Genomic DNA, 8,135 nt, shown 5'->3' with positions numbered 1-8,135 from the left:
ATATATATATATATATATATATATGTATGCATGCAATACGTACATACGCATATAAATAATCTATACCTATGTGTATATCTATCTATCTATCTATCTATCTATCTATCTATCTATCTATCTATCTATCTATCTATCTATCTATCTATCTATATATATATATATATATATATATATATATATATATATATATATATATATATGTGTGTGTGTGTGTGTGTGTGTATCTATCTATTTATTTTATCATATCTATCTATCTATCTATCTATTTATCTATCTATCTATCTGGAATGTTCCTAAGTTACACACGATTGCTGACTACTGATAGAAAGTATTTTTATTAATACTACCTTGTCAATATATATTAACCCTATATAAATAATCTATATCAATTGACTATATAAACACAATATAAACAGACCAATCTGTTTGACATTATCAGAAGCAAATCTAATAACAATGATCGTTACTAATTGCTTCTCATTAACTAACTGTCATTGGAATCAAGCACTTTAATTGTAATACAAAATAATATAGTTATCTGCATCATGCTGCTTTTGTATTGGAAGCATACCTACATGTTAAAAAATTCTCTTCGCCACAATTTTGTTCCAGTTTCGATCCCAGTGCAAGTATTTTTTAACTGTTGTAAAGTGGGTTCCTCCTACTGGTGTGATGTATGACTGCCGTTGTATTGTAGTTGCCGTTTTACGCTAGTAGCCACAATAGTTACTAGTCATCGGATACCGTTGTATCTCTTCATACCGGAATAGCAATACACTAACTTCTTCTGTCTTATTATCGCTGATAGCTTCACAAAACACTGACTAGAACTGTCGACTCTCAACGACCTTCGCTTGTCGACTGGCTACTGGTCTATTTATATAGAAGAACATTTTAGTACCGGTTTCAGTCTTTGCGACTTTTTCAACTTAGAGTAAAGCATGAAAAACAATTAAATTGTGGAAAAATTAAATGAAATATTTTGTAAATTTCAAGATCTGTAATTGATTGCAACAAATGTGTTACAAAAATAGATTCCAAATTCCATAATTAGCGAGATAAAACATTGCTTGCGGATAATTTAGTTGGTTTAAAGCTAGGGACCTTGCAGCTCTCACACGCCGGTCTTTACATCTCTCTATCCCTATTTTGTAACTTACTTCTTGAGCATAACTGTTAAAATAGTCGTGTTTAATATTCATTAATTTCTCGCCTGTTCGGTCTTGTAGGGCAAAAACAGGATTTCCTTCATTCGGAATTCAAGCGAGTATTTGTTAGTGAAAAGTATTAATGCCTTAACAAAACAAAGTTTTCCAGGTAATTTAATCAACTTCTTTGTTGAAACGAATATCGGTTTTTTTCCGAAGGAAATATTTTAATTCCGAATAAAGTTCATCCCTTGGTAATTTAAAACTTTTATCATTTAAAGATATTAAGAATCAACTAATTGTTATTTGCATTTTATTTAGTATTTATGCTGTTCACAAATCCAGGTCATACCATTTGTTTGAATTTCTTTGAGAATTTAAATGTAGGAGCGGCTGTGTTGTAAGTAGCTTGCTTACCAACCACATGGTTCTGGGTCCAGTCCCACTGCGGGCCGACCAAAGGCTTGTGAGTGGATTTGGTAGACGGAAACTGAAAAGAAGCCCGTCGTATATATATATATATATATATATATATATGTATGTGTGCCTATATGTTGTGTGTCTGTGTTTGTCTCCCCAACATCGCTTGACAACCGATGCTGGTGTGTTTACGTCCCCGTTACTTAGCGTTTCGGCAAAAGAGACCGATAAAATAAGTACTAGGCTTACAAAGAATAAGTCCTGGGGTAGATTTGTTCGACTAAAGGCGGTGCTCCAGCATGGCTGCAGTCAAATGACTGAAACAAGTAAAAGAGTAAAAGAGTAACCCTTCTAAGATAACGATGCTTGATTTGAGAGGGATGTGGCTGTTATTGCCAGGAGGCTGAGGATCTTGATGTATTAACCCCAAACCAGTCCTAACAGTTTCGGCCTTTGTACCTTCTAGGCTTCTTCGAGTGTATTTGAACTGAGCCCTTATTAAACCCACGAGGGCACATAGTCCACACCAGATATTTTTCTCCTATTAGTTATTCTACTTGTGAAGCCACTACTTCGCTACTCTTTAATCAGAATTGTCGAAACTTTTGTGAGCAGCTTGGTATTTAAGATTGGCCAAGTGCACGGATTACTTCTGAGATCCAATATAGTTTTAATTAAACAAATTTCCCAAATCAAATTGATTTGCAACGCTTAATGGTCAAACTTATTTAATTTTTGTCGAATGATAATTAATAAACTCGCCATTTTATTTCTCCATTTCAATCAATTAAACTCATCGTTATTCATTAACTAAGCTTAATTAGGTTTTTTTTTTACTTCTGACAAATACCATCAGATTTATAAACTCGTAAAGCGCAGGCATGGCTGTGTGGTTAAGAAGCTAAGACGCACTCTATGTAACCACGTGGCTTCGGGTTCAGTCTTATGATCCGGCACCTTGAGAAAATGTCTTCTATTATACTCCTTAACGTTTTCTCTCTGAAGACGGCATAGTTAACTTTTATAGTAGTTCACATTTAAATCATGTCTGTCTTTTACTTGTCGCAGTCTAACGACTGAAAAGATAAAGACAGAATTTAAATATGAGCTACTTTGAGTTTCATGCGCTTGTAGCCCGGGTTTGTCCCATATACCGAGCTCGATATAAACGTCTATACAGGGTGTTCACAAAGTCTGTGTACATGGGGATTAACACATACTTTAAGAAATTATTATTTCTTATATTTAATTGTTTACGTCATGATTTTATGTACTCCATGTACAAAGACCTTGTGGACACCCTGTATATCATCGAATGCTTCTGGTCTTACCGTTTACTTTTTACTTGTTTCAGCCATTGGACTGCGGCCATGCTGGGGCAATGCTTTTAAGAGTTTAGTCGAAAAAAAAAATCGATCCTAGTACTCCTCTCTTGCCGAATTGCTCGGTTACTGGGTCATAAACGAACGAACACCGGTTGTCAAACGCTGGTGGGGGATAAACAGAAACACAAAGACACACATATAATTATATATGCACACATACATACGATGGGATTCTTTCAGTTTCCTTCTACCAAATCCACTCACAAGGCTCTGGTTAGCCCGTGGCTATCGTAGACAGCACTTGCCCAAGGTGCCCCACAGCGATATTGAACCTAAGACCACATGGTTGGGAAGCAAGCTTCTTAACCACACAACTAGAAAATACTTATTGGCATTTCGTCCATCTTTATGTGGTGGGTTCAAATTCCACCTAGGTCGATTTCACCTTTCTTTCTTTCGGGGTCGATAAAATAAGTACTAATTGAGCACTGGAGATCGATATAACCAACTTACCCCCTCCCAGAAAATTTCTGGCCTTGTGCCAAAATTTGAAATCAATATTGAGTTACGTCTCTTTGCGTTCTTAGTTGAAATTCCACCCCTGAAGCGACAATTTAGCTCTTCTCCTTTCCAGATTGGATGAAATAAATATCAGTCAGGTACCCTGCTCGATTGAGTTGATTATACCCGCTTTGCCAAAAGGGTGGCCTTGTGAACTAAAATACGAAATCATTAATGTTATTGTTATATATTTTGCTTGGTAAATTTAAAATAGGTTCTTTATTTTATTTATTTTTACACACATACACACAGACGCATGCGCACATAATTTGCATATTCAGCCAATTAAGCTAATTAGGTTGTTACATTTTGGTTCCCTGACGGTTCAATTCCAACCGTATTCCCTACAGAATATGCAAAAATATAATCATATGAAAAAAAAAATGTAAAAAAAAAAGAAATTGTAACGAATACGCGCACACGTGAGCGCAAACGAACACACGCAATTAAGAACTTTGATGAATATTGTATACGTATATATACATGTGTGTATGTATGCATGTATGTATGTATGTATGTATGTATGTATGTATGTATGTATGTATGTACGTGTATGTATGTATGTATGTATGTACGTGTATGTATGTATGTATGTATGTATGTATGTATGATAATAATAAGAAAGGGTTGAAATTCTGAAAAATTTACACACGCACACACACACACACACACACACACACACACACACACACACATATTTGAATATATGAATAAAACAAGTTTACCTTCTAGCACAAGAGATAAATATTTCTATCATATATGAATATATGTATGAATATGTGTGTGTGTGTATATATATATCTATATATACATACACACACACACACACACACACACACACACACACATATATATATATATGTATGTCTGTCTGTCTGTCTGTCTATCTATCTATCTATCTCCCCACTGTGTGCAGCCCTGTGTGGCTAATAAAAGAAAGAAAGTTATCTATCTATCTATCTATCTATCTATCTATCTATCTATCTATCTATATCTATGTATGTATCTATCTGTCTGTCTATCTGTCTGTCTGTCTGTCTGTCTGTCTGTCTGTCTGTCTGTCTATCTATCTATCTATCTATATCTATCTATCTGTCTGTCTGTTTGTCGGTGTATCTATTTATAGTGTAACTATCCCGTAATTGGTGAGATATATAAAAAAAAAGTACTCCATCCGGTGAGAGATGAATATCAATAAACACATGGCTTAAATGTGAGCCACTATAAATTTCATGCTTGGATAGCACAATAGTCAGACATATTCTAATATAGCGTGCCGTGTAGTGACCTGCGATCCCCTGGTTTCAAAATTAACTTGGTTGCTGTCTGAGAATAAAGCAAATCAAAAAAGAAAACGTGTAACGAGGGAAGGAAGATAAGATTTATGTCCTTTTACTACGTTAGAATGGGAAGTAACAATGGTTGGTGAATTAAGATTAAAGTTTTGTCAGACTGTATACCTCGTCCGGAGAGAGTGGTGTTCTCTAGTTAGAGAAAAGAAACTCGACGAGGTGCTTGCATTTAGTGAACATCTCAGAACTATAATTTAGTTTGTAGTGGTCTACATAGCTAAATAGTTGAATGATCTCCTTTACAAGAAAGATTATAGAGTAACCTCCCTTCACTAAGCTTCTTGAAGCATCTGTGTCATGAGACGCGATTCTTAATTATTCAAGAAGTTTAGCGTTTCTCTTGGAAGTTTCTAGAATGTCTAGCGTTCCATTAATAAAAACAGCCTGCTAACCTTGCTCTTCGCTTCTTTGTCGATTAGACTTAGAACCATTCACGTCATTGCTATGTCCGTCTATTTCTCTACGCCACATGACTGAAAACCATCTCTGAACTTTCTTGTATAGATTTCTTCATTCAACTAGATTCTACATTTTGATTCTATGTATCAGCATCGACTAGTAAATATGAAAATATTTTAATGTAGTAAATATATAAGTCTTGAATTTATTCTTCATCGCTTTATGAACTATTGTAATAACATACACGCAGCCACATCAACAACTTGTTCTTACTATATATTCCCACTACAAGTTCTTTCGGCTATACAACGCCTGTACCTCCTTGATTCATTATCGTATGGTATGGATCGCTCAACGATGCTCCACAATTTGTAGGGTATTTTGGGTTCTTAGGTCCCAGATATAGCTAGCTAACTTGGTTGTTTTCTTCCACGTGATGTCTACGTGCCAGAAAGAAGACTGGTGAATGGCATAATGTTTTTTTTAAAGTCATTTTTTTTTTAAAAGACAAATACAGACACAAAGTGTCTTTGTGTCTGTGTTCGTCTCCTTCCCCATTTGACAACCACCTAGCTTAGCGGTTCGGCAAAGTGACTGATAAACTATAAACCGGCTGTTAAAGAATAAGTACTGGGGTCGATCTGTCCGACTTAAGCCTCCCTTAAGGGCGGTGCCCCAGCATCGCTGAAGTCTAATAATTGAAACAAATAAAAGTGAAAAAGAATAGAAGTGAAGAGTTTGAGAGGTGAAGAGTTTGAGAAGAGAGAGAAAGAAAGAAATTAGTATTGTAAAATAGAGAAAAAGAAGTCGAATAGACGAAGAAAGCGAAGATATCTGAGAAGTAGACGGAAACAGAGGAGGAAGGAAAAATGTAAGAAAAATTAGTTCGAGAGAGAGGAGACGATGAAGAGAGCATTAGAGGTAAATAACAAATAGTACACAACACAATTCAGGTCGTTGACTTAAAAAAAAAGAAATGAATTAATGATAGCAATGAAGAATTAGAGAAAATTTTGACAGCAAAATTAATAGATTGCTCGGAGATGTAGCATTTATGATTAGTGTAAACATCTTAGCTGGTGTAAATGAAAATGTCTTGTTAAAATGGAGACGTTGAATATATCGTTGCGTTTGTTCTGGAGGTTAGGAAGGGCAAATGTAAAATAGTGCACTAAAGTTCAATCTTATACGTTAATCAATAAATAGATGCGTTTAAGTTTTAATGAATAATGTAATTAAATTAATCTAGCAGAGAGGGTAGATGAAATATTGGCGATTTATGGAGTTTTCAAAAATTAATGGATTGAATACAGGAGAATAAAGGAAATAGAACGAAATATATAAAATATAAATATACATACACACATACATTTTATATATTTACATACAAGGTGTTCAGGTTAAAGGTAACGATTTTTTTAATACTTCCTTTTTTGAGGAACATCTCTTAGTATATTGGTGAACAGTCAGCGGCGTTGGAGAGCATAAAGATTAAAGTTGTAGCTGAGAAAAAAGTTAGCTAGCACAACTTTTATTTTGGGATGATGTACTTTATTTTCTTTTTCTTTTATGCAAACTGTCAGATTTATTCCGAATACCATGTATAATATCTTCTCGGGTTCAGTGTCTCAATAATTTTTTTACCGGTTTTAATTTCTGAGTTTCCTCCCTTGCCTACTCAGATAAAAAATGTCATTAACATTAATGTCATTGAGAGTTTATTTTCAGTTAGTTAAAACATATTTTTGGCTTATTGCATTATCTTCGTCCACACTTAACTACAAGCTTTTCATGCAGAAGGCAACCTTGGATGTTTCTCTTATGTCAGAAGAGGCTTCTATAACCTTGAGACTTCTTACAAATGTCTAACAGATGTCGACTTGATAAGAATGGAGACAAAAAGTATGACATATTTAGTGGATGCTAAATATTAAATGTAGGTGTGACAAATTGTGTTCTAAACCCCGTTTGAAATGTTTGTTGTAATTAAAACTTCGAGATTTTTGTAAAATGGTATCAACAGGGAATTGAATAAGTTCTTGAAAAAAAAAAGTATAAGGGATTTCAATATGAAAATGGACGAAGATATTTTCCTGTCTCCCGCTTGAGAAACGGTGCTGGTTTGTTTACAACCACGTAACATAGTAGTTCGGCAAAAGAGACCGATAGAATAAGTACCAGACTTGAAAAAATAAGCGCTAGAGTTGATTGCTCGACTGAAGCACTTTAAGACGGCGCCCCAGCATGACCGTACCCCAGTGACTGAAACAAGTTAAAGATAAAGATTTATCATGGAAGTTTCCATGGGAGGGTTTTACAAATTTGTTTATAAGGAATTTGGAACTTTGGACAGTTTAGTTTAGAATTTTGAAATAAATAGAAGAAGAAAATTAATGGCAGGGGTAAGATACTTCCGTTTTACTTTAAACCAGAAGCAATTACACAGGAGAACAAACCTCTACACAATGCATAAACTGCATTACTTGGAACTGCCAACATCATACCGAACTGCCAATATTCTATGGAACTGCCAAATATCTTAAGGAACTGCCAATTTTCTTGGCAAGAATTATTTCGCTTTTGCCAAAGTTAAAGGCTACATTCTATATTTTAAACCACAGCCGTCACTTGCGAGTGAGTATAACTTATTTGCTAGCAGGTTCCACGCTTTTCGCTAATCGTTTTCGGTGCCTACCTTTCAGTGGGTCACTCTTAGTCCTTTCGTCCTTGACCTAGCGAAATATCCAGGATATGACAACAGCTAGAAAGAGAGAGGGCCACATTATCAGTAGAGTAGTTCTCATTACCGCTGAGTAGACAGGTGCAAAGTGAAGTCAAATGCATTACTCAAGAATACAGCGCGTTACAAAATCCAAGAATCGAACTCACAGCCTTAGGATCGCATGGGCAACACCGTATCCACGGACCCA

This window comes from Octopus bimaculoides, chromosome 4 (genome assembly GCF_046866305.1).
Source record: "Octopus bimaculoides isolate indiv1 chromosome 4, ASM4686630v1, whole genome shotgun sequence".
In the NCBI taxonomy this organism is placed as follows: Eukaryota; Metazoa; Mollusca; class Cephalopoda; order Octopoda; family Octopodidae; genus Octopus; species Octopus bimaculoides.
The sequence above is the reverse complement of the archived record's forward strand: the minus strand, read 5'-3'. Positions refer to the sequence as shown.